At 42.9% G+C, this 23,645-nt stretch overlaps 1 pseudogene; it reads left to right on the top strand.

The window, feature by feature from the left end:
• The first annotated feature begins 12,997 nt into the window (after positions 1-12,997).
• Positions 12,998-23,437, top strand: LOC125906354 (uncharacterized; annotated as a pseudogene).
• Positions 23,438-23,645: the final 208 nt, after the last annotated feature.

Below are 23,645 nucleotides of genomic sequence, written 5' to 3'. Positions count from 1 at the left end.
GAATTTCCCCGTCATCCCACATCCCCTCTGGAATTCCCTCGCCCAGCTCTTTTTCCCATTTAGCGTTAATATACAATGTTGAATCCTTCCTGAAATCCATTAGACAATGGTACAAATTTGACATGGCACTGGGAATAGTCATACAATATGCTTTTATAAACAGATTTATGATAGGGTGTATTTTATCTTTAGTTCTTTTGATTTTTTTATTAAAATAATCCCTCAGTTGAAAATATCTAAATTGGTCCTGTTGTGTTAGGTCATGTCTAGTTTTTAAATGTTGAAAACTTCTTATCTCACCATTTTGAATGACTGTGCATATGGGCATTATACCACTTCCAAACCATTGTTTGAATCTGTGATCAGATTCTCCTGGTTCAAATTCAACATTAGGTGTTATCCATTTTAGCAGTCCCAGTTCCTTTCCTATGTTTAGTTGTTTATTAATGGAATGCCATATATCAAGAGTGGATATTGTTATCGGATTTAGTTTTGCCTCATCATTTACATGGGCAGGAATCTTTCTTTCCCCTACGATTGTTTGAATTGGGAATTTAGATTCAGATATTTCTATGTCTTCCCAATGAGCAACATAATCTGAGTTGCACCAGTTAATAATTGGGCGCAATTGTGCTGCGTGGAAGTATTCTTTTAGATTTGGAAGTGCCACGCCCCCTTTGTTTTTAGGTAATTGGAGAGTAGTGTAACGAATTCTGGGTTTTTTGCCTTCCCATATAAATCTTGAGAGTAATTGATCCCATTTATGGAACTGGGCTTGTGGTATATTCACAGGTAGGGATTGAAATAGGTATAACAGGTGTGGTAAGATATTCATTTTCACCACATTTATCCTGTCATTTAATCCCATTGGGTAGGTTGACCACCTTTCAATATCCTTCCTTAGAGAAGGAAGGAAGAGACTTATTGTATGTTTTTGATTATCGACTTCTATACCTGTTATATTAGTGTCTTGTCTGACCAGTTGGGCCAATGGTTCAATATATAGGGCGAATAAGGTGGGACTATGACAGCAAGCCTGTCTAGTTCCTCCCTCTAATATAAATCTTTCTGTAAGAGAGCCATTAACTTTTACTCGAGCTGAGGGTTTGTTATAGATAGACTGATTGATTGATTTTTTGTTGAATCCAAATTTCTCTAATATTAAATATAAATATTCCCAATTAACCCTATCGAACGCTTTTTCTGCGTCTAAACTTATCAATGCTGCAGGTAGTTTATTTTTATGTATTCTATGTATAATGTGTAACATTCTTCTAATATTGTCTTGTGTTTGTCTTCCTGTAACAAAGCCAGTTTGGTCTTCATCTATTCAGTCTGATACAAATGACTGAAGTTATGATAGAGGGATAACGTTTGTCGTCAACATTTAAAATTGAAATTGGTCTATAATTTTGGCAATATTGATTGTCTTTTAATGGTTTAGGGAGCACAGTAATTATCGCTTCATTCCACGAAGGAGGAATAACACCTGTAGTCAGGATCCAGTTAAATGTGATGTGTAATAGAGGGGATAATTCTTTTTCTAGTTTCTTATACCACTGGGACGGAAATCCGTCACTGCCAGGTGATTTATTTGTTTTTAGTTTTCCTATTGCTTTCTGGATTTCTTCTCTAGTTATCGTTTTTGTTATGCATTCATTTCGTTTTATACCGATGTATGGTAAATCCAAAGTGTCGAGAAATGCTTTTACATCATTTGGATTTGAGGAGGGCAGTTGAGTCAATTCAATCAATCAATCAATTTTATTTATAAAGCCAAATATCACAAATCACAATTTGCCTCACAGGGCTTAAAGTCTGAGTGTAAAGTTCTTTGTAGTAGTCTCTGAATATGTTTTCAATTTCTTTCGGTTCAGATATAATATGATTAGTTTTGGGATCGTGTAATTTACGGACCGCTGTTTCTGTCTGTCGTTTCCGTAGTCTTCTCGCCAACAACTTAGTCACTTTGGGGCCCGATTCATAGTAATTTTGTTTTAAATATCTTGCTCATAACAGGCTGGCTGGTAGCAAACTTACCTCTCTAAAATGCACATCTATGGAAGTCTCGTACTGTCATCCAAGGGCAAAACACAAACTATACAGTAATAAATCCACAATAATGAGTCATTCAGAGTTATAAAATGTTTTTATTATGGGATTACACAGAAAACACATGACAGGCACTATTCCTCTCATCCATACTCCGTAAGTACAGTTATTTTTATTTATTTCATTTATCCTTTATTTAACCAGGTGAGTCCCATTGAGATTGACATCTCTTTTACAAGGGAGCCCTGGCCAAGAAGGCAGCAAACCAAAATTACAACAATAAAACATCATAAAACATAGATAGGTACATGAAGTACATACAGTACACATCAAACTGTAATCAGTGTCTAAGTAGATCTTAATTTCCCTGTAACTAGTGTCTAGGTATAGCCTACCTCTCCTGTGAGTACTGCCAAACTACGGAGAACCGGGCTGTATTATGAAGTTTGCACTGTTATCCCCTCCTTAGTGTGTAAGTACACCCTAGCTCTCCTGGAGGTACACGCTAATTATGGGGAACCGGGCTGTATTATGAAGTTTGCACTGTTATCCCGTCCTTAGTGTCTAAGTACACCCTAGCTCTCCTGGAGGTACACGCTAACTACGGGGAACCGGGCTGTATTATGAAGTTTGCACTGTTATCCCCTCCTTAGTGTCTAAGTACACCCTAGCTCTCCTGGAGGTACACGCTAACTACGGGGAACCGGGCTGTATTATGAAGTTTGCACTGTTATCCCCTCCTTAGTGTCTAAGTACACTTTAGCTCTCCTGGAGGTACACGCTAACTACAGGGAACCGGGCTGTATTATGAAGTTTGCACTGTTATCCCCTCCTTAGTGTCTAAGTACAGTCTACTACCACTGTAACTAATGTGTAATTAGAGCCAGTGAGTTAGAACACAGTTACTTCAATGTTTCACAAGATAACATCATCTGAAAACAATCCAAAGACGAAACTAAGTGTCCCTGACAACATAAAATAACACATTTCTACTGGTTTTTGTTATTTACGTTCAGTTTTGTTCCTTCTGTTATAAACTGTTCAATCTAGTCTTGATCCTTTATTGTGATCCGTTTGGTTTTTCTAAGTCAAAAATAGTCAGTCAAGTCAGTTTCAGTTGACAAATGTACTTTCTAAGTCAAAAGTCAAGTGGAAAAGATCATTGTGGTACTACTATCATACTGGAGTGTGACACCCAGTGATGGAGATGGAAGAATGTATGAGCTCCTCCGGATAAAAGGTGATCTTGATCCAACTCCTTGGGTCAAGGCAGAGATCGGGGTCATGGGTGGCTAGCCATCTCCCTCGTTAGGTTGAATGTCAAATCCACATGTAATTTTCCACAGAATCTCTAAAAAAACATCACCTGTGCAGAAAAAGAGGTATTACTATGTTGCATCATCAACTTCAATTTCTTTTTGTGGTCATTATCATTGTTACGTAAATACATCACAGTAACACAAAGTGAGCACGCTTTTAACTGTAAAGTTTTTCTCGGCATGCAATACTTTATCCTGTCTTTACATTTCACATCATGAATCATTAGCCTTTTAAACCATAACAAGTGGATTACATTTCCTTTTGAACTACAAAGTTTGTGTTTTTAAACATTCTTAACTGTTTTCCACTTAACTATGGATAACAAAACGTATTTCGAAAATGTAGGCTACATCAGTGCACACACCGTATTACACTTGACTATTCATCGGTCAAATAGCGTTCATGACCCAACTGTAATGGTGCAAATGTATACAGTACACTAACACAAATACAAATGGCAAGGGGCCACGAGGCAAAACAAGTGCAGCATTTTAAGGAAGTAAAAGGGAGGTGCACATTTCCCATTGGTTAAGACAGGAAGTACCACCTCTCAGCGAGGCCGAGGGGAGAAGCTTGTACTGCGCAGGCACAGGAATCAGACGACGGAGGGAATCAAGTGAAACTACACAATGTCTACGGTGAGAAGTGTTGCTGTAAACACAACGATAACACTCGATAACAACGATAACAGGAGACGTGAGGGAGGGACCGAGGACCTGTGCTGTGGGAGTGTTAATGCGTTTATCAACGTCTTGGTGAGTTGATGCTAACGCAGCTAGCGATGTTAGCTTGTGCTGCAGAAGACGCCCGTCATATCCACCTTATTTTTCACGGAAACACGAAAGCAAAGCAGAACGCAGCCAGCTTCCGTTTTTTTTGTGCGACACTTCCAGTCCAGCACTCTTACCACTGTGTAAATGGGAATCGCCTTGTTGTTTACCTTGCTGAGTTTAGCTCTATATATGTATATATCACATTTTTCATGTCACTATATCACCGTTTAGACTAATCTGATGTTTGTAAAGTCTATAAACACAATGACTGAACAAACATTAGTATTTTCTCTGTGTGTAATTAATAACATGGTTATCGTAGATTAGCTGGGCTAACCGTTAGCTGTTAGCCATTAGCCGTTAGCCGTGTCTGTAATAACTCACTAAACTCACAAAGTGGCCCGTGAAAAAATATTTTCTCCAGCGGATGTCTTAGTTACAACATGATTGAGCTAACTGGAGTAGTTTCATGTCATATCCGACAACGGGAGGCTTTTAACGGATGACGATTCCGATGTTTGCTTTGCTGCTAGTGTTAACGTTAGCTGTCCCTGTCAGCTGCAGCCACTGATGCTTTCTAGACATCGTGATTTCCCAAAACTGAATAAATACCACACATAGCAACACAAAAGTGCTTTGCTAGCTCAATCATGTTGTAACGGCTGGATGGTTGATGCGTACATGCTGATTCGGGTGCTATCAGAGCCGATCTGCGCATCACTATGGCTTAATAATCAACTCAGTCAATAAAAACAACCCGTCCTGTGTTAGGAGTGTATGTCGCTGACAGAAAGAAAGAAAGAAAGAAAGAAAGAAAAGGGAAAAAAGATAGAAAAGCAGCGTACACCTCACATATTTATTTCTCACAGTTGCGCACACATTTGGCTGGCATGCAGAAGCACCGTCTGTGTGTCGAGGGTGCTAGCCGCAGCTTCAGCTGCTCAGGTAGAGAGGCTGTGTAGCCCGGTGTGTTTTTTCGCTGATTCGGTTCTGCAGGTTCTCTGCTGGTACACTGGAGACGGGGATCAATCAGTTTGTCTCACTCGGGATAGATTGTGCTTTTTTGGTTCATAGTTTATGATTGACGTGCAATTTATTTGCGTTTAGAGGGAATAAATTTTCGTTATAACGGAAACGTGGGCACAGTTATCTAATGTTATACAAAATACACAGACTAACTAACTAACTAACTAACTGATTGACTAACATAAACAACTGAAAATTGAAAAAAAAAATTAGCTTGCACCGTTAGCTCCGGTAAGGGAAAGCATGAGGGAAATCGGTTGACCGGAAGTCACGCACAAAAAAACGGAAGTTGATCACTATTTACTTCCATGTTCGAAAATAAGGTGGATAAGCTGGTTCCGCCGCTGCAGACGCAACTCCTCCTCCATGAAAATATAATAAATAAAATACAATAATAAAAAACACTACAAAATATTAACTGCCTTTGCCCCTTGCGTCGTGATGCGACACAAATCATGACATGCTTGCGGAACCAGGAAATCCTCCGAAGGCTAGACCGTCCCATTTCACAACGGTTGAGGTGGCATTCGGAGGACGCTCCTGCATCCTTGAAGGATGCGGCCATGAAGGCCGCGTCCTTCAAGCACGCAGACCCCGAATCGGGACATAGCTATAGTGTGTGTGCTTCCCCTCTACACTACACTTACTTGGCATTGCAATTACTGTTCGCGACCTACTTGTAACTCTAAAATGCTGCACTTGTTTTGCCTCGTGGCCCCTTGCCATTTGTATTTGTGTTAGTGTACTGTATACATTTGCACCATTACAGTTGGGTCATGAACGCTATTTGACCGATGAATAGTCAAGTGTAATACGGTGTGTGCACTGATGTAGCCTACATTTTCGAAATACGTTTTGTTATCCATAGTTAAGTGGAAAACAGTTAAGAATGTTTAAAAACACAAACTTTGTAGTTCAAAAGGAAATGTAATCCACTTGTTATGGTTTAAAAGGCTAATGATTCATGATGTGAAATGTAAAGACAGGATAAAGTATTGCATGCCGAGAAAAACTTTACAGTTAAAAGCGTGCTCACTTTGTGTTACTGTGATGTATTTACGTAACAATGATAATGACCACAAAAAGAAATTGAAGTTGATGATGCAACATAGTAATACCTCTTTTTCTGCACAGGTGATGTTTTTTTAGAGATTCTGTGGAAAATTACATGTGGATTTGACATTCAACCTAACGAGGGAGATGGCTAGCCACCCATGACCCCGATCTCTGCCTTGACCCAAGGAGTTGGATCAAGATCACCTTTTATCCGGAGGAGCTCATACATTCTTCCATCTCCATCACTGGGTGTCACACTCCAGTATGATAGTAGTACCACAATGATCTTTTCCACTTGACTTTTGACTTAGAAAGTACATTTGTCAACTGAAACTGACTTGACTGACTATTTTTGACTAAGAAAAACCAAATGGATCACAATAAAGGATCAAGACTAGATTGAACAGTTTATAACAGAAGGAACAAAACTGAACGTAAATAACAAAAACCAGTAGAAATGTGTTATTTTATGTTGTCAGGGACACTTAGTTTCGTCTTTGGATTGTTTTCAGATGATGTTATCTTGTGAAACATTGAAGTAACTGTGTTCTAACTCACTGGCTCTAATTACACATTAGTTACAGTGGTAGTAGACTGTACTTAGACACTAAGGAGGGGATAACAGTGCAAACTTCATAATACAGCCCGGTTCCCTGTAGTTAGCGTGTACCTCCAGGAGAGCTAAAGTGTACTTAGACACTAAGGAGGGGATAACAGTGCAAACTTCATAATACAGCCCGGTTCTCCGTAGTTTGGCAGTACTCACAGGAGAGGTAGGGTGTACTTACACACTAAGGAGGGGATAACAGTGCAAACTTCATAATACAGCCCGGTTCTCCGTAGTTTGGCAGTACTCACAGGAGAGGTAGGCTATACCTAGACACTAGTTACAGGGAAATTAAGATCTACTTAGACACTGATTACAGTTTGATGTGTACTGTATGTACTTCATGTACCTATCTATGTTTTATGATGTTTTATTGTTGTAATTTTGGTTTGCTGCCTTCTTGGCCAGGGCTCCCTTGTAAAAGAGATGTCAATCTCAATGGGACTCACCTGGTTAAATAAAGGATAAATGAAATAAATAAAAATAACTGTACTTACGGAGTATGGATGAGAGGAATAGTGCCTGTCATGTGTTTTCTGTGTAATCCCATAATAAAAACATTTTATAACTCTGAATGACTCATTATTGTGGATTTATTACTGTATAGTTTGTGTTTTGCCCTTGGATGACAGTACGAGACTTCCATAGATGTGCATTTTAGAGAGGTAAGTTTGCTACCAGCCAGCCTGTTATGAGCCAGTTTCCATACTGTATACCCATTTCCCAACATATTATTTTTCCAAACCATAATGAATAGTACATCTCTGGAATAGGGGTGAAATTTGCCTGCTGACACTTAGAAAAAAAAAGATTGTAACAATTGCAAAGAGCGAAAGGCTGTGCTCATATTGTACAGCAGACTATTTAATTTAATATACCTGGTACTTAAAATGATTGATGGGGAAAAAAAGACCAGGAGGAGTTACACTGTAAGTCCGGGCAAAGTAGGACATAATTGTACGGGAGTTACGCTCTCAGACGCAGCCTAGTTATACTGTAAAACACGAGGGAAATAGTGGGGGAAGTGAGCAAGAGTTACTCTGTACTTCTGTGGAAGTTGGTGTAAAGTAGGACATAAGTCAACGGGAGTTACGCGCTAAGAAGCAGCCTAGTTACACTAAAATATGGGGGTTATTGGGGGGGGGGGGGGAGCGAGAGTTACTCAGTACTTCTGTTAAATTAGGTGCAAAGTGAGCGGTAGGTACGCTCTAAGTCGCGGGCCGTATTATGTAGTGTTACCCATTGAACTGCTGAAAGTTAATGACGACTGATCTGGGAGGTTGCCCTGCTTTGGGATTAGGTGCCATGGCTCGGTGGGCACGCTGGATCTGCAGATCCCCATCCAATCCGAACTCCCCCCGGAGCCACCCAACCATAAACGCCGCGACCGAGTCACTCTTCGCCTCTGCATCCTCCTGTATGCCATATATTCGTAAATTGTTCCATCTGGACCTCGATTCCAGGTCATCTAGTTTGTCCCTCACGGTCTTGTGTTCTCTCATCATTTCCTGCAGTGCATTTTTCGCCTCGGAGCTCCATGTCTCAACATCTTCAATGCGCGTTAGCGCTGCGTTCATCTTTTCATTTTGCTCATCCATCTCTATAGTTATTTTTACAAATTTCTGGTCAATGTCGCCCTTGAGTTCTGTCAGCTCACTTCTCATTTGGGTTGAAATATCTTCCTTGAACGCTTTCAGGTCTGCTTTCATTTCGTTTTGCAGGGCTTGGATTTATTTGCTAATGCCTTCCAAGCTAGCTTGAAATGTAGCCATGGTGTCGTTAGCTTCAGCTGCTAGTTTGCTCTTCTCGTCCGCCGGCTGGCTAATTTCTTTGTTTTGATTATCAGGTTTTTTTTATTATTCTTTGATCTTGTCGTACCTCCGCTCATTGTCGAAAGCTCTGTCTTCCTGTGTTTTCTTCTCGAGTTTTGGCGGAGATTATTATGTTGGCTTAGGAGAGCTCACAACTCAGGCGTGCATATTGTTTTACCGTCCCACCGGAAGTCCTCTTTTTATTACTTTTATTTATGCATATTTATTGTTTGTTTTTTTTTAACCTTGTCTACTGTTTTTCATGTATTTTTATGCTGAGCTCTTGGAACTCTTTTCCAATGCAGTTTTTCTGCAAATGGCAAATAAACTGATTCTGATTCTGATTCTAACATCTGTTAATAGACAGATCCCAGTCCATGAACGCAGCAACAGAAAATATCAAAAGTATATACAAAAGGCATTTCAGTAATATTTTGCACAAATATGACACAATCAAAGTACATTACAGTGTGCTAGGGCATTAATGACTTTGATTCTTTTCAGGTCGACTTATCTGTCAATAAAGTCGAAGTCGAGTTGACAAGTCATTTGATGACGTCATCACATTGACACGGCGGAGGAAAGTGAAGTATCTCCACACATGCGATGTGTGTCTGTCAAGGCCCAAACATACTCGGGCAGAACGTACGTGGAACGGACTCTGCGGAGGTCCACATGGACTCAAAGCGGACATCCGCAAGCCCTGTGCGCGCAAAGCTCAGATTTTACGACAGCATGGACTCCGCTCCATGCACCAGTGACTGCTCAGCATGTATTTTTCACATCGCAGGGATTTTTCACGGACATTTTTACAAGAAACTACAATGCGGAAGTGCGCTCGACTACCCGAATGACTGGAGTCTGCTCCGCTTATAGTACGCTTGTTCACTTAGTCAAGGATAAAGTATCAGTGTAAGCCAATCAGAGGCAGCGATTGCATTCCGTACACAAGCACACAGAGAGAGAGAGAGAGGGAAAAAACACACAACTTGTCGACTCCTCCCGGGGGGTGTCGACTTGTGCCACTGACGTCGACACATCGACAAATCAACTTTTCTGTTAATGCCCTACCCCGTGTGCACCTCTTGAACCATGCAGAATATTGTTCATTTAGGCCGTAGTATTCTATTCCTCTGCAGCCACATTTGGCTCTTTTCTCTGCAGGCATGTTGTCTCTCTCTCTGCTGCCTATTGTTTCCTGACCCATAATGCATCAGGTGTGCCCTTCATAAAACTCTGTTCATTTGGCCTGTGACACTCAACATCAAAATAAAACTTGCATTCAAAAGCATTGGATTTTTTAAACCAAAAATGATTTTTAAGGTAGTGTATTTTAATCCAGTTTTAAATTCAAGTTACCCTTTTAAACAACGTATTTATTACATTTTAACACATTTTACATTACACATTCAATGTATGAATTCAAACATTGATTCAATTATTACTGAAAAATATAAAATAAACATTTTAATTAAATCTCTGTAAAAACTGTCTCTCAGACAGTTACACTCCCACCAAGTTACTATGATTTATGATAACTTTTATGAAAACATTTAAATAATGGGTTCTGGGTCCTGACATACTGCTGCTGGTCAATGAGGTAGTCCAGGAACCAGGATGTGAGGTGATTAGCCACCCCTATGTGCTCCAGTATGTCCCTCAGAAGCGCAGGCTGTATGGTGTTGAAAGCGCTAGCGAAGTCAAAGAACATGATTCTCACAGAGCTTCTGGGCTTCTCCAGGTGAGAAAGAGCTCTATGCAGATGATGGCGTAAGAAGATGACGGCGTCATCCACCCCAATGCCAGGCTGGTAGGCAAACTGCAGCGGGTCCATTGAAGGGCCTACTGCAGAACGGAGACGAGACAGGACCAGCCACTCCACAGTCTTCATGTGGTGCGATGTTAATGCCACCGGTCTGAAGCTGCTGAAGTCCTTGGAGTGCGGAGTCTTGGGCACAGGTACCATGCAGGTTGTCTTCCACAGCTATAGTATTCTTCCCAGCCTCAGGCTCAGGTGGTTTCAACTATCCCGCACAGTTGGTCTGCGCAGGACTTTAGGAGCCTGGAGCTGATGCCGTCTGGACCCGCAGCCTTCCTCGTCTTTATCCTCCTCAGCTGATCTCTCACCTGACAGGTAGTGAAGGACAAGCTGGAGCAGGGGGGCTGTGTACTGCGGGGTGGAGGTGATGAGGTGGGGGGAGGAGTGGGGAGAAGAGTGGGGGTGGTGAGATGTCTGGGGGAGCGGGGGTGGGGGAGGGGTCGAAGCAGTGTGCCAGGAGTGTAGGTGGGGGGGAAAGTGAAGGTGAGGATAAGGGGGTTGCAGCCGTGATGTCTGGGCCGGGGGAGGGGCAGACTGATCAAATCTATTGAAGAACAGATTCAGATCATTCACCAACTTCTGGTTGCCTCTAGCCTGGGAGTCTGGTTGTTTGCATCTCAGACCTCTCCAGACTCCGCTGACGTCGCTCTGCTGCAGCTGTTCCTCCATCTTCCTTTAATATCCTTCCTTTCCCAGCGTGATGTTTCTCCGTAGCTCCTTCTGCATGGCCTTCAGCTCCTCCTTAGTTCCAGAGTGAAAAGCTCTCCACTTCTCCTTCAGGAGAGCTTTTATATCTGGAGTAATCCAGGGTTTGGTGTTGGAGAAGCAGCAGTTTATATGATGACGTTATTGAAACGATCCCCGTTCACACAGAGCCGCAAAATCTACTGGAAATGCTGTAGTATGCACGCCAGGCCAATGGGTGGCAGTGTAAATTTGCAAAGCAACACCACCACAAGCCTCTGCTGAAACGCCTTCCTCTACAACGCGGTGATTACAAACCAAAACAAAGAAGACACAATGGTGAAAGCACGCACGGATACCTTTGTCTGGACGGACGATGAAGTGAGCTTGCTACTCAAAGTGACCCTGGACTATAAGGCATCGAAATTTCAAGAAAATGTTGACTGGGAATCATGCCAGTCGAAATACGTGAATATCTTGGAGACATTTCTCCAGCAATATCCATCAAGTGAAACTGCAGGAGGGGAGGGTGTTCCCGCACAAGAAAGACTGCGTTACCAAAGCCCAGGTGACCTCAAAGCTCAAAGCCATCCGAGGAAAATACAGACATGTGGTGGACTCTGGATGGCGGAGTGGCCACGGACGTGTGGTTCTGATTTTTTTCAAGTTATGTGAGCAGATATGGGGTGGATCGCCAGCGACTTCCGCCATAGAGGCCGGCATCAAAACAGCTGATCTGCAAGTCAATCCAGAAGACTCTTCGTCCTCGGCCTCCAACAGTCGTTCTTCAACTCCTGTTTACGACTTCTCCGACTTGTGTGGATCCGCCAACCTCAAGCAAATCGACTGCTGGCTGCAATCTACCACCCGAGGTTGTTAAGACACGAAGAGACCTTCTTCAGGTACGTGTGCTAAATACTGTTCAGCATATTTGAGGTATTTTCTATACTGTATGCTAGCACTCAAGCACCGTAACGTTGCATGCACTCAGTGGTCACTGTTTTTAGGAATAACGTTACCTGTACAATCTAATGCAATTCAATGCAACAGCTCTGCCATAAATTTATCTTGGCAAAGTGTATAATGTTTTGTTTACACTGTTGGAAGTATGTAAATTTAAGTGGTATTGAATAATAATAATAATAATAATGATAATAATAATAATAATAATAATAATAATAATAATAATACATTTTATTTAAAAATCGCTTTTCAAAGTTCTCAAAGTCACTTTACAGAGACAGTTCAAACACATAAAAAAAACAACAATTTTCAGCAAAGACATCGAAGACAAAGAGGAATAGTAATGGGAGTGAAAAAACAAGTAAATAAGTAAATGAATAAAAGTAGCTAAACATTAAAAGCAGAATGGAACAGGTGAGTTTTGAGTAGTGATTTGAATGATGGGAGGTCAGTGCAGTCACGGATGTGTTTTGGGAGGGAGTTCCAGAGGGTGGGGGCAGCAACGGAGAAGGCTCTGTCCCCCCAGGTTCTGTGCTTGGTCTTGGGGACGGTGAGAAGGTTGGTCTGTGAGGTAAGAGGGGGCCTGGTTGTGGAGAGCTTTATGGGTGAATAGGAGGAGTTTGAAGTGGATGCGTTGTGGAACAGGGAGCCAGTGGAGGTTCTGAAGGACAGGGGTGATGTGGTCGCGAGAGCGGGTGTGAGTGAGGAGGCGGGCGGCAGAGTTTTGGATATATTGGAGTTTATTGAGGAGTTTGGAGGTTGTGCCATAAAGGATGCTATTGCAGTAGTCAAGGCGGGATGTAATGAAGGCGTGGATCAGGGCTTTGGCAGCAGTGCGAGAGAGTGAGGGGCGGAGGCGAGAAAAGGGGCAAGGAAGGAGTGGGAGATGTTCGACCACGATGTAGACCAAGTGCTGGAGACAACATTGGCAGGAGATGTGGGGAAGAAATTCAGAGCCATGGCATCCATCATCTGGAGTATAGGCGCTGATCGCTTTGGGAAGAAAGAGCTGAAAGCCAGAACAAACATCCAGCCAAAGGAAAACAGACGCCTGAAGGAGATAGCAGTCCTTAGAGGGGATCTGCAGAGGCTGAGGAAGGCTTTTCGTGAAGCATCAGCAGATGAGAAACCAGCAATCACAGAAATCTGTGACAACTTGAGAGAGTGCATTAAGACCTTGCGAAGAGCTGAATGTCACTGCAGGGACAGGAAGCGACGGATGAAGGAAAGAACAGACTTACCAAGAATCCATTTAAATACCTGTCGAAACTTCTGAGTGACAAAAGATCTGGGGAGCTGCAAGCAACAAAGGAGGAGGTGGAGGAGCACCTCCGCCAGGTACATAGCGACCCCAGAAGGGAGGACGCCTTGGGAGACATGGAGAAGCTCATAAAACCAGCTGAACCATCCATCCCCTTCAGGGCTGAGGAACCGAGCTGGCAGGAAGTGAATACCTTCCTCAGGAAGGCCAGAGCAAAATCAGCTCTAGGGCCCAACAGCATTCCTTACAAGATGTACAAATATTGCGAAAGGCTCAAGAGACGACTCTGGAAGTTACTGAGAGTGGCATGGAAGAAGGACATCCTTGCTGACAGCTGGCTGGTGGCTGAAGGATGCTTCATCTCTAAAGAAGAGAACTCTGCAGGGATCAAGCAATTCCGTACGATCTCACTCCTCAACACTGAAGGCAAAATCTTCCTTAGGATTCTGGCAAAGAGGCTGACCACCTTCATGTTGGACAATACGTACATGGATACGTCAGTTCAAAAGGATGGAGTTCCAGGGGTATCGGGCTGCCTTGAGCATACCAGCGTAATCACCAAAATCATTAAGGATGCGAGGAGGAACCGTGGTGACCTGGCAGTCCTGTGGCTAGACCTGACGAATGATTATGGGACAGTACCCCACAAGCTAGTGGAGTTGACGCTAAAGACCTACCATGTCCAAGAGCGATTCCAGAAGCTCTTGCAATGCTACTTCGACAACTTCAACATGCATTTCACCTGTGGAGACTTCACCACCGACTGGCAGAAGCTCAAGGTGGGAAATGTCACTAGCTGCACAATCTCCGTGATCCTGTTTTCCGCAGCGATGAACCTCCTCGTCAAGTCAGCAGAGAAGTTGCATCAGGGGGCAATGCTGGCAAACGGCATCCAGCAGGTACCTGTAAGAGCGTTCATGGATGACCTCACCATCACGGCAAAATCAGTACCAGAAGGACCTGATTGAGCTCACCGATTGGGCATGGATGGAGTTTAAACCTGAAAAATCCAGAAGCCTGGTACTGAGGAAGGGGCGTGTCCAGGACCGGTTTCGCTTTAAGATCAAGGATGCCATTATCCCAATGGTTAAGGAGAGATCGGTGAAGAGCTGGGGGAAATGGTACAGGGCAGACTCAATGATAAGCAGAGTGTGAGGGAGATGCTTGTCCAAACAGACACCTGGATGACATCCCCGGAGAAGAGCGGCCTACCCAGCAAGTACAAGGCCTGGGGTTACCAGCACGGGGTACTTCCTAGACTGCTCTGGTCTCTGTCTCCACCGTTGAGGGATTGGAAAGGACGATTAACACTTATCTAAGGAGATGGCTGGGTGTACCAAGAAGCTTTTGCTCCATTGGACTGTACAGCACAGGCAGCAAGCTGCAGCTGCCTGTAACATCAGTAGTCGAGGAGTATAAAGCAACAAAGACATGACCGGCCACGATGCTGCGAGCCAGCAAGGACAAAAGAGTGCGCCAAGCAGGCATTGTGGTCAGGACGGGCCGCAAGTGGTCAGCCAGCAGAGCACTGACAGAGGCAGAGGATCGACTGCATCATGCTGACATTGTTGGGACAGTAGCCCAGGGCAGGCTTGGACTGGGTTGCTCAACTAGAACAAGCTGGAGAAAAAAGCTGACCCAAAGGAACAACGAAGCATGGTGCAGAGAGAGATCCGGAAGGCTGAGGAGGAAACCCGGCATGTCAAGGCTGTAGCCTTGAAGAAGCAAGGCAGCTGGACAAGGTGGGAGTGAGTACGAGAGAGGGCCCTGACCTGGCAGGACAGCCAGAGCATGGAAGGACATCGGATAAAGTTCTTGTTGTGTTCTTTCTATGATGTCCTGCCTACTCCATCAAACCTCCACACATGGGGGTTGGCAGAGAGCCCCAGCTGCATGCTCTGTGGGAAGCCGGCTAACCTGGAGCATGTCCTCTCATCTTGCCAGTCAAGGCTGGCAGATGGGAAATCCCAGTGGCATCACGACACGATCCGAGCTCAGTTGGCAGATGGGGTGGAACAGGCAAGGAAAAAGCCGAAAGAACTTTCCACCGGGACCCACTCTATCAACTTCATCAGGTCAGGAGAGACTGCTACAGCGGGACGGAGGAGCAAAGGTATCCTGGCCTCAGCAAATGACTGGGAGATGCAGGCAGACCTGAAGAAACAGCTCAAATTCCCAGAGGAGATAGCCCACACTAGCCTCAGACCAGATATGGTCCTCTGGTCTAGAGGTACCAAACAGGTGGTGCTCATAGAGCTAACAGTACCCTGGGAAGAGAGGATTGAGGAGGCGTACGAGTGCAAGCTCAAAAAATATCAAGCCCTTATCCTCAGAGAGTCAGCAAAACGGATGGAAGGCCTGGAATCTACCAGTAGAGGTCGGCTGCAGGGGCTTTGCTGGGCAGTCACTCTGGAGAACACTTGGACGGTTGGGGATCGAAGGTGTGGCCAGGGAGCGGCTGGTAGGCAACATCACCAGGCAGGCGGAGGCAGCGTCCCGTTGGATTTGGATTCAGCGAGAGGTAAGGTGGCAGAGCCAACCTCTCGAAGGACCAACGGCATAGAGTTGGGTGGTAGTCAGCGGGGGTAGATCCAGGATGCTGGATCTGCTGTCAAGCCCTCCCGATGTGTCATGGGCTTAATTTGACGAAACATCAAAAAGGGAAGGTGCCCATCTGATGACCTGTTGTAGCCACTCAACTCTTGCCCAGTGCTGGTGCCTGAAAGATGGAAGTAGAGGAGAGAGCGATGCCACTGGCTCACAGATGGTGCAGGGCAGAGTACCTGTAAGGTGGGCCAGCTGCGATAACCCTATCGTATATTGCATATACATAAAGGTCATATGCAGTACTCAAGTTGTAAAACAAAAATCAGGGGGGATGGTGGATTTTATCACATGGGGACATAATTTGTGCTGATGACAGCGCAGAGGGTCTGCCATAGCACCACTGCTATACATAGTTAGGGTCAAATGCACAGGACAAGTGCAAAATCATTTCTTATTCTACTTGGGTCAACCGATGATACTAATAATCATAGTCAATTTTGCTTTTAGTATACTGAATTATAGTGTATTTTTCAAAAAAGCAGTTGGTGGTATATGATCAAAACTGGTATCTAAGGGTTAATTTTTAATTGTGATTAATTAAATAATATAAATTAAACAAGAACCCCTTCATGAAAAAATGAAAAAGAAATTGGGAAAAATGTTGATCTTTATTGATACAAATACAAATATTGTAGGTTAAAATTCCCAACTTCAGAGCATGGAGTGCAAATTGAAACTTAAAATATACAAATATATTAAAAATACAAATAATACAAAATACATAGAACCAATTCTATGGCTGCCTACCCCACTCTCCCCTATCTCATAAAAGTTTACAGAGATTTTCATAGGCATGCTTTTTGTTCTCAATATTTCTTGCCCTTGCTTGCTGGCCATAGTTATCCTCTATGTGAAGAAAAGAAAGCTCATTATGGTTTTGTTAGAATGACAGAGCAGAAATCTTATGCAAGCACATGACATTACTCTTCCAGTTGATTTTTAAGAAAACTACATATTTTCTTGAAAATGTCCAACATTCAAGTGTGGATTTTTAAAAACAAAACAAAACACTGAAGACAAAATAGTTATGGGGCTGAAAATAATTTCTCACCTTCCTTTTAATATCACTGTTTAACCCTTTGGGCCCTAGGCCTTTTTGGGGTATTTTTCCTGCCTTTACTTTTAAGCTCAAACAACAACTCCAAAACAAATCCGTGTTACTAAATTCTTACATTTTTACATGTATCTCACCATAGCAAGTTGGAAGTTGACTCTCTGGAATCTGGCAATATAAGAACCATGATGGTGGGACATTCTGTCACTTCACAGTTGTCCAAAACATGTGGTAGCCAGTAATTTTTCATTATTGCAAGAAATTCCACTGACTCATTCACAAGTCAAAAATGTGTTTTATCTGAAAGAAACATGCAATATTTACATCTAAGATAATAGAAAAATAGTAATAATATTATTCCTCACTGTATGAAGTGACTGATAACAAGATGTGTATCATGGATTGTAAAGAAATTCGTCAGGTTTTTATTTTGTAGACATTTGATCTGTATTTAGCGTAGCGTGATGGGATCACAGCACAATGATGTGTGTGGTATCATTGGAAAGCTCTGGTTCTGCGCTTTCATGTGATATGCACACACACCTGAAGACTAAGCTCCTGCTGGTATAGCTCTTAGTGTCACTGAGGCACGCAAACCCCCTGACCACAATAAGGTGGCAATCCCTCAGGGAGGAAAACTGAAAAATAAAATAAACAAAAAATAAAATTAAAATTAAAAAAATAAAAGAAAAATATCCTTCCTTCTACAGCCGGCACACAGCACGGAGTGGAGTGGAGACAGAGAAAACTTTTCTGTTTTGTGCCTTTTTCGGCGGATTTGATTTGAGGGGGCATGACATTTGTTTAAGGGGCATTGCCCCCTCTTCCCCCTGCGTAGAACCGGCCTTGGATATGCGTGGCATTTCTGTGCGACCCTGCATTCGTGAGTAATCCATCCAAGAGTAATGTGTGTGCAAAGCTGTATGAAAGCTTTGTTATACATCATTTTATTATAATTTTGTCATTTTTTTCGTTGTGCAAACATTGGACTACCGACAAGTGCTTGGTCTTGTCGGAAAGCTGCGGTTCCACTGTTTCACGTGATATGAGTAGCTTCTTGCTACAATGCATGGTTGCGGAGAAAATCCACAGAGATGAGCAAGTGTGAATTTGGATGCACTATGCATCGTTTGGGCGCCCTCTAGGCACAGGCATAACATCCACGGCGCAGCTCGCTGAGATACAATATAAAAATATCTTTTTATGGGTGCCCTCGCCCACAGTATTTTACTCAGTATGCGTGAAACCAAAGGTAAAACTAAATGTTGAAATAGCAGTAATACCACATTCATTCAAAAAATGACACAAGGGATGGAAAGGGGGGATGGCAGTTTTAGAAGGGGGATGATTTTGACCATTTTTATTTCAAGGGGGATGCCATCCCCCCTCATCTCCCCTCAACTTGAGTACTGGTCACATGAGAAGTGTTTTGAGTAACACTTTGGGGTTGCATTTTGATGTATGAAAGGCGCTATATAAATAAAGTTTGATTGATTGATTGATTGATTGATAAAAAAAAGATAAAAAAGTCATATAAACAGTATGCCCCATAACAAACAGAAGAAGCATTAACCAAGATTAAATAATTAATAGTTGCAGCCCTATTCTTGACTACTGTGGGACATTAATACTTATTAATTAATAAGTAAATTAATTAATACAAATATCCATTACATCTACGAAAAAAAATCCAGTATCAGTGTAACAGGATCAATGATGCAGCAGTAATATGTATAAAAGAAAATGTACATTAGTTATTGTGTTATAATTACACAAAATCTGTGTAATCTGTTTATTTTAGTTAATACCTGACACATTAGGCCTCCAAGTCAGTTATGTGGAACTTTAATTTGAGACTGTGCCCCTATGTTTACCATACAGTGTGACACTGCCCTCTTTAAATAGTGTTTCCGCGCCTTTTCCTCTTCCCTTTTGTTGTTGATCTCCGTGGGAGAGCTAAGCGGCCTTGCAGTTGGGAGAAACTTCTGTGTTTTAGCATCTGTTATTTGCATTTAGAAGTTTACTGGCTAGCTTAAACGTGTTGTGAAGTGCTTATGATACACTACAACATATTTCTGTCATTTAATTTGTGTAGGGGCACGTTTTATGGAAGACAAAGTTACTGACCGGAGGATTTTGTATTTATGCTGCTTTTGTCAGATATCCTATTTCCTATTTTAGTTTTGTATTATTTACAACAGCCCTTTTGTTCTTGATCTCCATGGGATAGGGGCACGTTTTATGGAAGACAACGTTATTGACCGGAGGATTTTGTATTTAGACTGCTTTTGTCAGGTTGCTTCCATCAGATTAAATGGAGACTGCATCCAAAGATATCCACGTCTGAGTCTCTTCCTCAAACACAATGCACACAACACAGAGTCAGACACCACTGGTTACATCAGTATGTCCTCCTGTAGCAGTGCACATCTGGAAGTGTACAGGAACACTTCCAGACGTGCACTGCTACAGGAGGATGTACTTCAGGAGGATAACAATTTATAAAGCCATTGTGTTACTTTTGGCTGAGTCATAGGAGGGTGCACAGTGACACTTTGTTTTCTTTTTTTTCTTTCTTTTTTTTTTTTTTTTACTTCATTGTAGGTTTGATTACTCTGTCCTTGAAACTCTGGTTATTGGCAGCTCTATCCTGAGGAATGTGACGTTAGCAACACCAGCGGCCATAGTCAAATGTATCCCTGGGGCCAGAGCGGGCGACATTGAATCAAATTTAAAACTGCTGGCTAAAGCTAAACGTAGATTCAGTAAGATTGTTATTCACATCGGCGGCAATGACACCCGGTTACGGCAATCGGCGGTCACTAAAATTAATATTGCCTCGGTGTGTGAATATGCAAAAATGACATCGGACTCCGTAGTTTTCTCTGGACCCCTCCCAAATCTGACCAGTGATGACATGTTTAGCCGCATGTCATCATTTAATCGCTGGCTGTCCAGGTGGTGTCCAGCAAACAATGTGGGTTTTGTTAACCATTGGCAAACTTTCTGGGGCAAACCTGGTCTTACTAGGAGAGACGGCATTCATCCCACTTTGGATGGAGCTGCTCTCAATTCTAGGAACCTGACAAATTTTATTAGTAATTCAAATCCCTGACAACCTGGAGTTGAGATCAGGACTCAGAGTCGCAGTCCTATACGCTTCTCTGAGCTTCTAGTTCAGTTACCCAGCCATAGTTTTCATAGCTTTATACAAATGGTGTCTGTCCCCCAACCACCTAAATTATTTAAAATTAAACAAAGAGGAGTTGTGCATAACAACCTCATAAAAATTTAAACCTCTTCTGTGACAGAAAGACAAAACAGGAGAATTAAATTCGGACTGTTAAATATCAGGTCTCTATCGTCTAAAGCAGTGTTAGTAAACAAATTAATTTCAGATAATCATATTGATTTACTCAGTCTCACCGAAACCTGGCTGTGTCCAGATGAATATGTTAGTCTAAATGAATCCACTCCTCCAAGTCATAATAATACCCACATTCTTCGAGGCAGCGGCCGAGGAGGGGGAGTTGCAGCCGTTTTTAACTCTAGTCTGTTAATCAGCCCTAAACCTAAACTAGATTATAATTCATTTGAAAGCCTCGTTCTTAGTCTTTCACATTCGACCTGGAAAACCTCGCAGCCACTTTTATTTGTTATAGTGTACCGTGCTCCTGGCCCGTATTCTGAATTTGTTTCTGAATTCTCAGAATTTTTATCCAGTTTAGTTCTTAAATCAGATAAACTTATTGTAGGTGATTTTAACATTCATGTCGACGTTGATAATGACTCCCTGGCTACCGCGTTTATCTCATTATTAGACTCCATTGGCTTCAGTCAGGGTGTACATGAACCCACTCACTGTTTTAACCATACCCTCGATCTAGTTCTGACGTATGGAATTGAAATTGATAACCTAACAGTCTTTCCACAGAATCCCTTGCTATCGGATCATTATTTGATTACTTTTGATTGCTTTTTACTCAATTACATGCCACTCAGCAACAGTTACTATACTAGATGTTTATCAGATAGTGCTGTCGCAAAATCTAAGGAAATGATTACTCCATCATTATATTCAATACCAAGTCCTTAACCAACAGAGGTTTCCCGTGCTGACTTTAACCTCTCCCGAACTGATCATCTTGTCAATAGCGCTGTAGGCTCGCTATAATATAACCCCCTATAATACACCGGGCACCTTCTCTCCTTCTGTCTCTCTCTCTCTCTCTCGTGTCCTATTACTGCATCTTGCTAACTCGGCCATTCTGGATGTCACTAACTCGGCTTCTTCTCTGGAGCCTTTGTGCTCCACTGTCTCTCAGGTTAACTCGTATTGCAGTGGTGCCTGGATAGTGTGACGTGTGTGGTTGTGCTGCTGCCGTGGTCCTGCCAGATGCCCCCTGCTGCTGCTGTTATCATTAGTCATACTTCTACTGTTATTATACACATATGATTATTGTCACACACTATCAGATATTAATATATTATTATTAATTATTATTAATAAAGTAATTATTATTACTTTCATTAATGTTGTTGTAAGCTACTGTCATTACCGTCTGTCCTGCATCTCTCTCTGTCTCTGTCTCTGTCTCTGTCTCTTTCTCTCTGTCTCATTGTGTCATACGGTTTACTGTTAATTTATTATGTTGATCTGTTCTGTACAACATCTGTTGCTCGTATGTCTGTCCTGGAAGAGGAATCCCTCCTCAGTTGCTCTTCCTGAGGTTTCTACCATTTTTTTCCCCATTAAAGGGTTTTTTTTGGGGAGTTTTTCCTTATCCGCTGTGAGGGTCCAAAGGGCAGAGGGATGTCGTATGCTGTAAAGCCCTGTGAGGCAAATTGTGATTTGTCATAGTGGTCATTATAAATAAAATTGATTGATTGATTGATTGATTGATTGATTGATAATATTCTTTCATAAGGAAAGGCAGTAGGGGGTAGGCAGGGTCCCCCCAGAAGAAAAACTGGTATGGCCTCCTCTCCGTCCACTACTTGCTTTTCCAGTGCAGGGATCCTCCCGGTCTTAAAATAGGTATTTACTTTGGATTTGGTGAAGATGCGTGCGTCATGAACACTCCCAGGCCACTTCACGACAACATCCATGAATCTGTATCTGTAGTCACAGATGGCTTGGACATTCAGGGAATGTTTGCCCTTCCTGTTAATGTAGTCCATGGAGTGGGTAGATGGCTGTTGTATCTCAATGTGGGTCCCGTCTATCGCTAGCAAACACTGAGGCATACCATGAGCGCGTTGAAATCCAGACACTAGCTCCTCTGCCTCGGGCTCAGTGAAAGGCAGCTTGATGTATTTCGGACCAAGGTGGACAGCAATGGCCCGACACGTTTGCCGGACTATGATCGACACAGTCGTGCGGGACAAGCTGAAGGCATTGGTGGTCTTCCGTAGTCTTCCCTCGTCACTTAAATAATATAAATGGCACGCCATCTTTGTTAAGATGTCAACTGGCGATCTCATGTTCGTCGTTTTCCCCTCGATGTACGAACTAAGTTCTTCACTCAGAGCAATGAGAGAGGCTTCAGACATACGGAAGTTTTCCCTCCACTCACACTCGTCAACAACGGCATTAACAAAATGTTCCCACCACCGGCTTGTTCTCCCAGGTCTGGTCCAAAAACGTCTTTTGACCGCCCTCCGTCAACGTATAGGTGGATTCAGTATTTGGCGAATGTTATTTATGTGTCTCCGCTGATCACACAACGTGTGCAGGGAATCTAGTGTTTGCTGGAGGAACGTAAATAAACTCAGCAGAGTCTGCAGCAAACACACAGCTCGATAGTCCGCCATTGTTGTTGTTGTGTTACCAGGGATGTGGTGTTCACATGAAACGCCTGCTGGCAGTTTACACAGCGACGGTAACGGTAACGTTTCAAAAAGATTTCACTCCGGAACCCGTTTTCAAATGTTTGCGGTTTCAGGCAGCCAGATCGCCGTTCTCGTGTAAACGGACGGCCAAACTGCAACAGAAGTTTGCCGTTTTATCCCAGAATCGTTACCATGTAAACAGGGCTTCAATGTCCTCCCCATGTGAATCGCTGAGTACCTCCCACACAGTGGTCTCAAAGCAGTCCCTCAGGACCTCCTCGGCCTCATCAGACCACCTCTTCACAGTGCGGGTGGTTGCTGGTTCCCTCTGCACCAGAGGTTTGTAGACAGGCAGACAGCCAGGTTGTGATCAGCTCTTCCCAGGGGGGGCAGGGGGATGAGTGGTATGCCTCTTTGGTGTTGGCATAAAATAAATCCAGTGTTTTATTGTCTCTGGTGTGGCAGGAAACATACTGGGTAAAGGTGGGGAGGGTGGTGGAAGGACAGGCATGGTTGAAGTCCCCAGAGATCAGAAGGAGAGCCTGAGGGTGCTGTGTCTGCAGCAGTGGTGATTGCTCTAAGACTGCAAGGGAAGCTCAGCTTACCCTAGAATGTCAAAAAATAAGTGGTCAAATATGTACTGTTTTGTTTACATTTCATTGACTAAATATGCGCTAGAACGCGTTCAACTTTTGTTCAGAATCAGCTACTTATCACAGGTCACTGACGCGATCCCGTAGCATCACAGTGCATTAAACAGTGGAAGCTCAGTGTACAAAG

Source organism: Epinephelus fuscoguttatus, linkage group LG18 (genome assembly GCF_011397635.1).
Source record: "Epinephelus fuscoguttatus linkage group LG18, E.fuscoguttatus.final_Chr_v1".
NCBI lineage: Eukaryota > Metazoa > Chordata > Actinopteri > Perciformes > Serranidae > Epinephelus > Epinephelus fuscoguttatus.
Note: the sequence above shows the minus strand (reverse complement) of the source record. Positions and strands in the feature narration are given on the sequence as shown.